The sequence below is a fragment of the Acanthaster planci genome, linkage group LG19, assembly GCF_054643075.1.
Source record: "Acanthaster planci isolate LZ-2023a linkage group LG19, COTS_SCS, whole genome shotgun sequence".
In the NCBI taxonomy this organism is placed as follows: Eukaryota; Metazoa; Echinodermata; class Asteroidea; order Valvatida; family Acanthasteridae; genus Acanthaster; species Acanthaster planci.
The window spans coordinates 4,794,885-4,807,349 of NC_141795.1; the positions used below are offsets into that span (position 1 = coordinate 4,794,885).

The 12,465-nt window shown below is 39.4% G+C and overlaps 1 protein-coding gene across 10 annotated transcripts in view; it reads right to left on the reverse strand.

The window, feature by feature from the left end:
* Positions 1-9,987, reverse strand: part of LOC110973878 (protein FAM13A-like) — a 39,753-nt gene extending 29,766 nt beyond the window's left edge. For 8 of the 10 annotated variants that reach the window (XR_002597534.2, XM_022225152.2, XM_022225120.2 and 5 more), the window contains exons 1-2: positions 9,853-9,987; positions 4,803-5,526 (exon numbers count right to left, since the gene is read on the reverse strand). The gene's annotated coding sequence lies outside the window, so the exon portion shown is untranslated. Of the gene's footprint in view, positions 1-4,802; positions 5,527-9,776; positions 9,796-9,852 lie in introns of those variants that run through there. The other 2 variants (XM_022225093.2, XM_022225102.2) reach the window with 2 other exon arrangements.
* Positions 9,988-12,465: the final 2,478 nt, after the last annotated feature.

Sequence of the window (12,465 nt, forward strand, 5' to 3'; positions counted from 1 at the left end):
ATCATGGGTCATTGTATTATGATCAAATATTTGGACAGTGTCTGATACTGGAGAGCTAGTTTTTCCAGGAAGCCTCGAGGGCTTACGTGTGTTTATTTCAGAGTGTGGTGCATTGTATGGTAAACAAAACGGCAACAGACTTGGTGAGTGCTGGAGCACAGTGACAAGGTTTCCAGACCACTGGGAATAAAATTAGCAGGTTAATGCACTGGGCAAGACAAATATCAGAATAAGCTCAGGAAAACCACATTCATTTCTCTACAAATGACTTGGTACCATACGTATACTGTACATGAACACATACAAAACCATCCCTTCACACACAGCTGTACACGCAAGAATGGTACAAACAAAACAAACCCAGCCAAAAACAAAACGTGTCAAGATTCAGACAGTGAGCAGATCAAAATCTGAAATTTGGAAGGGGGGGGGAGAAATTCTGGAAAACGTCATTCACAAAATCAACCAGGTACATGTAGTTGACGGTTATAACTTATGCTCATACACACTGAACAATCTCTATTAGCAATTCAATTCAATGTAAATACCGGTACATGTAGGCCTACTAGAATGTACATGTGCAAATGAAGGTCAACCACTGATTGTTAATAACTTCAATAAGTCTAACATATAATTATTCACCAAAACAATAATGAACACACATCAGACAATATCCAACCAAGTACATACATGTACAGTAGTCAGATACATGTACATGTACGGTACATGTACCGTAGATTGCATAGGTATAGTATTGTACGTACATGTACAGTACATACGTACTGGTATATGTTCAAAGTACCTGTTCGATTCCGTGTTAAATAACATTCTTAAAAGGGATGCATGTAGGTTTTTTGGCATCTTCTTACTTACAGTAAGGAGTACAAATACATCATTACATGTACATGTACGTGTATGCACACAGTACACTTGCTTCAATTAAGACTCCCCGGCAATGTGGAAGATGACTCACTCTGAAAAATGTATGGCCCATCACTCGCAATGGGGACAACTTAATAATGTATTAAGCAACTTGAATTATTGGGAAAAAATAACAGAAATTTACTATAGTTAATACACGAGACAGACCATGAAGTCTGCATAAATAATTTCACATGGACTGTAGGGTTATCATAAATCAGAAGTCCCATGTCACCTGTGCATATCAAGCTAACAACTGCACCATGATGGGTCATTAGTTTGCATATGAGTAGTTCCTAGCAAAGGTCTTTTGTATTAGCAAGGCGCCATGAATTTGGTGAGTCATATAATAGGCACCATCTGCACGTTGACATATTTAATTTGCATTGTCAATAAACATGTGGAAATGATTTTTCAAGGATATAAGTCAATAACAAATTCACCTTCTGTGTGATTGCCGGCACTGGGGTTAAATGGTAAGACATTGTAAAATATCTACAGTACCAAGCAGCAGCACCTTTCAGAAAAGATACCATTTTGACTACATGTACATGTACAAGTGAGAACAACTTCTTTTTGAGCCTTCGAGCATTGAGTGTACACCCACATCATGTCTGTACATGTACATGATATGTAGGCACTGAACATACCGCTACACGTACATGTACAACAAATGATTTACAGTTTGGGTGCATTTTCAGTTTCGAGATATCAATCTTCAGCAATTATAAACTCTGTTTCAACCATAAACAACTGTCCCAAATGATGTTTCACTATCACATTAGACACCAGGAGTTGCAAAGTCAATTGGTAAACCTCGACTGAAGCAGTTCAAGTTTTCTTGCAAGCACACTTGCTGACAAGTATTTAAGCACACAGTGGCATACAACAAAAAGGTGGGCATTATGCTAAAAAAAAGGTAACAAAATTACCAATGTTCTAAACAAGTTTGTAAACTTATTATCCTATTGGCTTTGAGCATGATGCTGGACTGGTGCTAGGACCTCCACCGGCACATTTCATTACTTATATTAACATTAACAGTCCTCAATCCTCCGCTTTCAGAATAGATTACACATGTACATGTACATATACACCTACACCCTAGGGATTAGGGTTCAAGGAAATTGTGGTATGGTCTCATGAAACCAAAATTTGTCAAGTACTGATAAAGGCAGCTTCTCAGGTACATGTCCATACAAGTTTTATCCAAAGAGTAAATACTGTATGCAGGTTGTGAACAATGTACTGGTACAATAGTAAACTTCAAAGCCCCAAACTAGACAAGGTCACTTGGCATGTACATGTACAAGAAATAAGCAAACACAAACTGTGTTCAAATTCTTTATCAGCAGTAGGGGGGGGTTGGAAACGACAAAAAAACAGAGTTTGCACTTTTTGGAAGAGGATCAGGGTCAACTCTGAGGGAATATCACTCTTCGGGATAGTCTATACCCAGCAAGAAATGAGACCGAGGGGTACCCCCCCAACATGTCCGATCCCTATACACATTCCAGACTATTGTTACTTAACACATCCCCCCCAAGATGTCTGAAAGGAATTCCCCAGATTCCTGCGAGAAAATGACCAACACAAAGCAGGGGGGGTTCTCTCCGTCTCATACCTTGCTGCATATGGGATAGTCACATACATGAACATACACCTGTAGTTACATCAACATGTAAAATGTCCTACAGTGGTAAATTTTTGCAGATGTTTTCACCAAACTCCATTTATCCTGCCAAACGTTGGAGCCTGAATACTACCATGAGCAAAGAGGACATACATGTACCGGTACATAAATCAAAGAGAGGGGAAAACGAAAGACATGCGAGTGCATACATGTAAATAAACAGCCCCTTTTGCACATTGAAACAAGGGCTTCATCCTTCATAATATCTTTTAATAGTCACTGTTCTACTCAACATATGTACAGTGTATGTGCCAAGTCAAAAATGCTACATTTTTTTCAATGACTTTGTTTTTCGGGAAATTGTTGTCACAAAAGTGAGCAAGTGTTGCCAACAGTAAAATTGCCTGCACATTGAATGCAAACAAAAGTATCATACAATCTCTTCCTTTTCAGTTTTCCTCTTTCTACTGCATAAAAATCTTACTGCACACATGTACACATAACAGCACATGTATCATCATTCCAAGAGAGGAACTCTACGATAGGTCCTACACATGAACTACAAGAGGGCTCTTTGGCCTCCCAGAGATTTGACCAGAGCAAGGCACTGTTCATTCCACTTTAATAACCAGTGATGTCACAGGAAGTTTTTACAAATTACATGTACCTCTTCTGACCTCGATTCTCTTTGCGGTTTGCCCCAGTTGTCCACCAGCTGAACTTGAAGAGGCAAGCAATTTTTGGCAACATTTACCAAGAATTCCAGTTAATGACAGGTTTGAATACTACCCATGGATGCCACTGAAAGTTGAGCTTCCTGAAGGATGTGCAAACGGAAATGCTTCCTACCCACATTTTGTGCTTGTGCTCAAGGGCCTACCTGGCAAATTTCATGCCCAGACATAAACATATTTTGTGGGAATATCCTTGGCTCTGCAATATCTGACAAGAGTGAGACACCCTTTTTGGATTTTATTGAGTTAATTACTTCATCGTGCTTTCATCATCTACAGTCACTTGCAAAAGTTTAAGACTACCTGGGATTTTATTGGTCTTTCTGTCACTGGGCCTGCATTACAAGTCTCATTGAAGGATTACTTATTGTGGTGCATAACATGAGTGTGGTGTTACGTACTCATTGGAATGGCATTATTTGTAAAGGCTGGTCTTATACGTGTATGACATTTTGTCTGCAAGGCAGCATGGGTAGCAAAGCCAATCTAAGTAATCAGAAATAAAGGAGGGCACACTACGGTAAATACACACATGTATTAGACTGTCAACATTTTAAATTATGGAAATGCAGTCAAATATCTGTTTAACCAAGATACTAAGGTTACATATTGAAAACAAACATAAGTTGCTATGATTAATTAAAGTTTGGTTTTTCTTCAGGTTAATGAATTTTGTATAGGTCGGGTTGTCCTAATCTTTTACAAATGACTGTATATGTACACGTACTGAACTCTACATCTGCAAAGCACGTGTACATTTCCTTCCATCTGAGAAAACTGTTATTGTTATACCATATTAATTAAAGGACTTGCTGAATAGGGTACTGGAAAAGTTTAGGACGAATCAATTATGAACTTAACGTTCATATGATACATTTCAGCACCAATAAAATTGACCTGAAACATGACGCTGAATTCTGTTTACATGTGCTTCTCTCCATGGATCATGTCATGCCCCACCTCAATTCCACACATGAAGGAAAAACTATATGTACTTGCATAAAAAAAACCAGACCTTTGCAAAACAAAACCTTCATCTATTTGGAATTAAACAACTTTGACCACAGTTCCTGCCAAGCACAACATCGCTCTTTTGTTCATTTGTATAAAAGGCATTGGTGTACATGTTTTTGCCAAACATTTCCGTATCATAAGGTTGCTGTTAAAATTCAACACATGTATGCATAAAAATCATCAAAATTCAAAGCACATGTAATTTATATTAATATGCTGCAGAATACTTCATTTAGGCCTACACACGTACATAAAGATCAATGCTAGTTCATGTACCGCTCCCTTGGATGCTGAGATTTATTATTTTGGGTACAGACTCTTTGTGCCAATTATGGGCGATTTCTAGTTCAACCTGAAAGAAAGATCCATACATTTGGGATTGGCTAAGATTTGGCACAGGAGAAAACAAAATGGCAAACCAATGTTTGCAAACAGTCAAAACAATTTTGGAGCAGGGAGATAGTTTTTTTGAGGTTAAACAACTGATCCAATCTCCTTACCTGATGACAAAGGGCTTCCTTGTGACTGCTCTTCTTTCGGGAATGTTATAGTCTCAGTGATGCAGCAGGCCTCAAATTAAATTACACGTACTTCAACTTGTTCCAGTTAACTATGACTCATAGAACGTACTGGCAATCCAATGCTGTTCACTTAAGCACCTTGCGTCAACCACACTCTGACCTGCTGCAGTACTAGTACAAATCCCACAGACAAGGGATAGATGGTGTTGAACCTCTCCACAGTTTCTTTCAAGCTGCCCTGCAGGGCTTCAAAGCTTCAAGGCTGTGGTGGTCATTAACAGGGCCCAGTGGGGATGGTCAGTACTGGCCAGACAAACACTGACCTTCAGTTCTGTTTTCAAGTTTGTGGATTGTGAGCATCAATGATTTAACATTCAGCAATATGATTATTTTCATCGCTATGATTAGGTGACAAGGCACAGGCCGGGTAGAAACTCATCTGTCTCTAGTATTTAAAAAAAGAACTCCCGTCTTCACAAAATGTTCAATTATTCCATTGGGTGTCCTAGAAAAATCCATCAGGCAGATCCAATTTCCAAATCTAAGGCTGCTTTAAGGTTTTGCACACCAGTAAGCGGAGACCCATGATGAAAGCTGACAGACTTTAACCTTGCTTGTTTACCATGCTGCACCCCCGCTGTCTACAATGTCCTTGCCCAGTATTTGCTTTCCCAGTCTCAAATCTTATCCTTGTGTCTGGGCACTGAAAATAAACAGAGAAATGTGTTTTAAGTTCCACTGTGGAATGATTAAAATCAGCTATTACAGCTAAGTACATGTAGGTACTCGGGATGTGCTCTTTCTGACAAGTCCATTTTTGGTGGGTGGGATTTATAGTTCTGGACTGCAAAAGGTGTTTGTGCAGGCAAGTTGAACATACATGTACAATGTACATGTACATACCGTACATGTAATGCCTACAGTGTTTTTGTATACACATTAATGGTCAAGGTCAATGAGTTTTGGTTTGAGCAGAGGATCGTTGGTTTGAGGTTTAATACATGTGCATGTAATGTTGGCCTACATGTACCTGTATCACTTAAATTAATCCAATATTTAGTTTTTCATGTCAAGATACATGTTTGTGTTTGTGTATAGCTTTGGATTGTTTCTAGTATTTGATTTATTTGAAGCAAACACCCATGAAAACCTGACAAGTTTGCAATTAGAACATGCTTACAAGAATCCTACTGGCAATATGCACGTCGTGTTCTAGCACTTTTTGCACCAATAGTGTTGAATTTTGTTTTCAATTTCAAAACAGGAATAAAGTTAATTGCATACATAAGACTACATGTGAATGTACCCACATTATTTTGTTAGTTTGAGAGCAACAGATGTGCGTGTATGACTGGTTAACAGCATTGCAGGTTTATTTCCATGTACATGATACCTCAATCCATGCTTTATGTTAATGTACGTATGAAAAATACGTTTTGTTGAAAATGAAATAAGAGTTTCTGTTACTATAAACAGAAACAATGGACAGCTGGTCTGGCCATCAATGCACATGTATATGGTGCCGTTAACTTACATGTACAATGCACAGTGTATGCTTTACACATACACTGTACATGTAATTTTCACAATCATATCTAGAATTTATTATCAAACTTCCTTTTAAATTAATTCCTGTTTTAAGGAAAAGTTTTGTTTTGGTTGAGTTATGGTTGGTTTGTTGTAAAATTACAGAAATTAAAAAAAAACTGCCTACAGTACCGGTATGTGTAAATGCACTTTACACATACCAGTACATAGTCTGATTTTTAAGACAAAAGTCATGTATTTCGGATTCAATATTCATGTATTTTGGTTTCACAAAGTGAAAAAATGAAGAATATTAATTGATTGCCATTTAACACTAGTCATTTTGGGGAACAAAAAGATTTGTTTCAGATCTGTTTAATTCTTTCTTTCTTGCAGATTTTATTGAGGAAATTGGGTGAACTTTTGTTTTTTTGTTTTAAAACAGCAGCTGCCAAAAAACCCAAACCTTGTTTTCAAAGTGCATATTCCCCAAAAAGTGTATATAATCTGCAGATCGTGCAAAATAATGAAACAGCGCAAATAAACTGATATGGAGAACACAACGTACTCTGACATTAACATGAAACGTACACGTACGTACATGTATGCCTCTGCATAATACCGACACTGTTGATCAAGGATAGTTTGTTAGAGAGGAAGCATCCCCACAGAATCTGCTATCCAGGGTTCAGCTTAACCTTTGACATTTCACCTGGAGGGCCCAGGTGGCTGTGTAAAAGGCTTCTTCTAATACCCAAGACTCTTCAGTTGGCAGTAATGACGATGGCGGCGTCAAGGCTCAGAATATCGGGAGACACGATACTGTGCGCGGTACATGTATATAACAAAATATAATCACTTAAAGCTCTTCTGGCTTGACAGAAATGTTCCTAAATGTTCCATTCCTCCACTGTGCCACAAACCAATAGCACATTCTTCTTTTATCATGCACTGGCAAGAATATATTTCATTACTTGAGGTGTCTCAAAACAGAGCTTTGGCCTACATTGTACATATTTTTAGGACGTTTAACCCTCCTATGCCGAAGTCACTCTTTGGGTCACTTGGTAAACACCTCACAGAAGCACAGCTGTGTGGTGTTGTGCACTGCACCAACAGTCCCTCACAGGAATATCTGATTGCACTTTTGTGCTGCCCAACAACTGTGCTTCACTGTTTCATGTGCATAATTGTGCAGTAAACCAAATGCAGTGAAGAGGACTGCACAAAAGACCCTGGGTCATTTTGTGCTGGCAACCAACTGTGTACACACTGAACCTGTGCATGTTTGAGTTCCATATAGAAAATACATGCTCACCAGTGACTGTGGGTATTTGTGCACATTTGTGCTGTAAAACCAAAGAAGGGTTAATACATGTTTAGGCCCATCCCTGGGCTAAAAACTTTCTCCCACAAATGAGGATAGTATATTCGGCCAACAGCAAAGGATTAGGCCTCTCAGGGTAGACACAACTTTATGTTCACATGGGAGTTTTCGCAACCGGAGGTCACAGTGAGGTGAAAGCACTATTGACTTGTCTCAATGTAAGCCTAAGCCCTAGCATTTTTTTCTTCACTGCAAAAGGCAAAAAGTACAAAGACATTTCACCAACATGAGAGTTCCTTCCATACATGAAACAAAATGCGTTGGGACATTGCAGTTTTTGCTAAACCTTCACTGCAGTGATTTTTGCAGTTGAGTAAAAATGTGGGTTTGACAAGTCAGAGTTCCATAGGCCTCCAGACATCACTAATTTTTATAAATAGTACAGTCGTATAGGCCTAGGCCTCTCAGGGAAGTGATCATGGTGATTATGGACATAAACGTGCGTGACTGTCTAGTCGCCAGGTCCTTAATTTGGCCTCGTCCGTAATTTCACCACCTATTACCAAGTCTGAGTGGTTTTCACAGTAAGTGGCATAATGAGGGACCTGGCAATAATACGGTAATGCACGTCATATGTTCTAAAATGTCAAATTTTGTAGGAGAAATATTGGAGTATTTACTCAGAAAATTGGTCTAGGCCTTCTTATATGTACATAGGGTTTGTGCTCAGGGGTGACAGGGTGTCAAGTATAAGTGGTGTCCGTGCATAAGCCTTATCACTAATACTGCAAGTGTGATTTTGAACAATAGTATAAAAAAAAGGCATCATGGGAAGGAAAATGGGGCAAACATTGCTCCTTTTCCTTCCCCACAATGCCTTTCAGCAGTTGTGCCAAATCAGCCATGCAGTATATGCGATAAGGCTTATGGAACTCTTTCTAATGGAAGACAAAAGAGTTCCATATGCAGACACCAGTAATTACTCCCTACAGTGACCTATTAGCCATCAGAAAGCCAAAACATGTCAAGAAAAGTTCAATTTTGGAGGGAAAAAGGAAAATGTTTTATGGCCTACATAGAAAACGCTTTTAGCAGAGTCCCCTAACATGGCACATTTTAACTTTCATTTAAGTTTCCTCCCACAGCATTTGCCAAACCTTTGCATTGAAAAACTCCCAACTCATCTGGTTAAATATTGCTAGTACTATAACCCTCATGATAAATGTTGTTGAACATTTGTGAACAATTTCAGTGACCTGGAATTTCAACCGAAATCCAAAAATGTCGGCATGCAGAAATTGAGCTCGAATTCAGCTGAGTGTTCCCTAATGTGACGCACTTGAAAAAATCTCACAAAATCCCACATAGGCCTAAACACTTTCAAAATTCTTTTAAGTTGATAAATTCTTGTAAATTCCTGATGAACAGAAAATTTCATCAGAACTATATTTGCAGATACACAAAATTGAGATTTTATGAATCAGAATAGGAGTTTGATGAAGTTTTACTGATTGTGAAATCTGACTCAGATTCTGAGGTAAAAATATTACTCCGGTAAGACATGACGAGAGGCGAAATATGAAGATGTGATGTTAGGGGCCACGCCACGTTAGGGTAGGCATACATCACCTTTGGAATTTTTCAGACAAGTTTCAAAGGGTTTGTGCACAGGGTGTCAACATGGTTAAGTGGCGTCCATATACGAAACTCTTTTCCCTTTCCAAAATGTCAAACGTTCAAATTTAACGTGTCCGGATTTTGGGCACATTAATGCCATGGTTGGCATCGTATAAAATATTATCATGCATGTCACGAGTAAGCCCATTGTTACTAACGGCGTTAGCATGGACATGGTTAGGCCTACATTGATCACGTACACTTATCCTAATTCTGTGCCTACATCATCAACAAATCAATCATAATCGCCAACACTGACACGATTGAGCGGGGTCGGACGTCGGACAGTGTCGGACCCCATAGTTTTGGGTGTAAACATTGACCATCCATGCCAACGCAGTAAATGCTAAGATTCATTGTTTAATCATTAAAACGTGCATTCTGTCAAACACATTTCAATCACCAATCAAAATCACACTCACAGGGACGTGTATCGGCAGTAAAATGTCAAACACATCTAGCTATCGAGAATTAATTTCTTGGAAAAAAACAACCCACCTTCGTCTCACTCGCACCATTTCTACACATATCTTCGCGCAAAGTAATAAATATTACGGTTAGCCAATCAACGCGCTCAACTAGCTCACGTGATATACCTGCAGGAAGACATGCCCCAAAGCCAAAAAGAAACGCTCAAAGATAGTGAATTCGTGCAGCCCAAAGGTAAGTTTTCGAGTGTTTTTTTTTTCAAAACAAAACGAAAAAGATATGTTTGCATGATTTCCTGCTGGAGGATATTCTCTCACGTAAAGTTTTTTTTCTCTCTCTCTAGCAAATACCCTAAAAGTGAACAGCGCCCTGGCTTGGTGCTGGACTGGTTCCGTCCCCATCGCTCATCTCTCTGAACTGGAATGTAGTAGGTTTATTCGAGAGGCGGCAACCAGTCGAGCTCGGCGCTAAAGATTTGAGGGCGCACTGCAAGTTAAGTGGAGGCATGGTGACGCGGGACAGTCCACCAATTCAAGCCCCAATGCCCCAATGAATTAAAATAGTGTAAAATCAGTACTATTCAGCAAGGCCCAATAACATACACACCAACAACGCCCCTTAGATTTCTTAAACACAAATGAAATTATTGTCTGGCCCCTAGTATTTCCATTTCTTTTCAATTTCCTTTGTGTTAACCAAATACATTTTTAATTATTCCCACAAAACCAAATCACCCCCCCGAAAAGTGATTTATCCGAAGCCTGATTGCAGCAATTTTTCAAGTGGCAACCCTCAAATTTCTGGGGCACTAATTAGGACCATTTTTCAACCGTAGTTTTTAGCCATTCTGCTCTCATATAAAATCTCAAAGACCCATGGCACTGATCCCGGCAACGATTTACACAATCTTACAATTTTGGGGGCCAAACAATCTTCTTTTTCAAAAGATACTATGGGGGGGGCACTTTTAATGCTGATGAGCTAGCAAGAAATTTTCACCTGAATTTGTGGACTGCACCGAAAAGTAGAAATTAATATTATGTAGGCCCCCTTTTATGTACTTTATTGTGAGGAAAATTACAGATTGAAATCGAACGCCCAAAACTATGTCCACAAGTCCAATCAAGTTCTGTAAGCCTACATGTGTGTATGTTTTGTTGGTTTGCAAGCTGTAGTTAAATGACTTAAGTTAAACATAACCTCTCGTAATTTCGACGTCGCTGTGCGTGCTGTGGTTTCTGTGGGCTGAACTTATATTTCTAAAATCGTGTTTCTGTTTGTTTGGTTGTTTGTTTGTTGGGGTGTTTGTTTTGTTTATTCGGATTATGCGTACGTTCAGTCCTACCTCTTGAAACTCAGTAGTCATAGGAGATTTGATAAGCATCAAGTCAGAATGTTTACTTGATGCTATAAATGAAATTTGCCTGCAAGTTTCTTCTGGTGAACGCCCTTCGGGGGTGCATTCCACCAAATCGTTGAATTTCTGAGCGCCAGCTCATTAATATTTTGTGATCCCACGGGATTTTTACATGCCATAAACAGGAGGGATCGAAAACATAATTCTATAAATCCCGAATTTGGACTGGTAGTTTCCAGTTCGGGCTATTTCACAAAAAGCCCCAACCTTTATTTTGGATAGAGGCGGGCGGCTACATTCAGAGCTGAACACATAGTTTTACTACTATGGGGGGGGGTATCTTCAGGGAAAGGCGAATAAAAAAATTCACGAGCTAACCCTCACAAAATTGACACAAAAAGTGAGATTTTGGCCATAATCTTTAATTTCCAGTGAAAAAACGGAGGCAAACCTCTTCCTGAGAGTCAACGGGCGGCGCAATTTTGGTCTGATTTGGCACTGTTTTCTATGCGCGCGTGAATGGTGTGGTGCATGTGAAGCGCCCTCAGTCGTTGTAATCGAGGTGCATTGCCGTTGAACCGGAGCAAAGACTGAGGTCCGTACGTGCAGAAGAAGACGGACACTGAGGTAACTATCCACTCATTTTGTCTAAAGGTCTGTTTCCATTAGTGCATACTTTCCTGATGATATAAACCGAGTACGTAACAACAGGCTGTCCATTTTGAAACAGCGTGCCACGTTTCTCAATTCGGTGGATTAGTTTTTGTTCCCTCCATCTATTTTAGAGTTCTGGCCATGGGAAAAATAATGTTTAGCTTTTATGAAGAAATATCAGGGGAAAAATGGGCACATCAAGAAGACAAATCCAGGAAAGGTTGGACTAAACCAAATTATGTGATTCCATCCAGTAAATATAAAATGCGCAAGTATACACCGCTTGGAGTGCTTTGCCTCACTGACCTTACCACCCACCGTTTGTCACGTCCAAGTAAAGTCCTCACATTGAAAGAGTTAACGAAGTTGTGCATTTGGCATTCAGTCGTGCATTCTCTATCAACAGTGTTTCCCCTCATAGAACCACCGAGTGCAATCATTTTGCAATCAGCGAGTAGCTTTACAAGAAAGCAGGTAAATATGACTTTTTCCACGCAGTATTCGTCTTTAGGCAAGCCTCACCCCATTATGTAGAATTCTAATAAGCGACCGCAGGGTCTTTATTCACCAATTTCAAAACAGCTATTTTGTAAGCAACAAATACTGCAGATCCGACAACAAACATTACCGAAACCTTCTGCCACAGGGTACAGGTCTTTAGCTAAACTAAC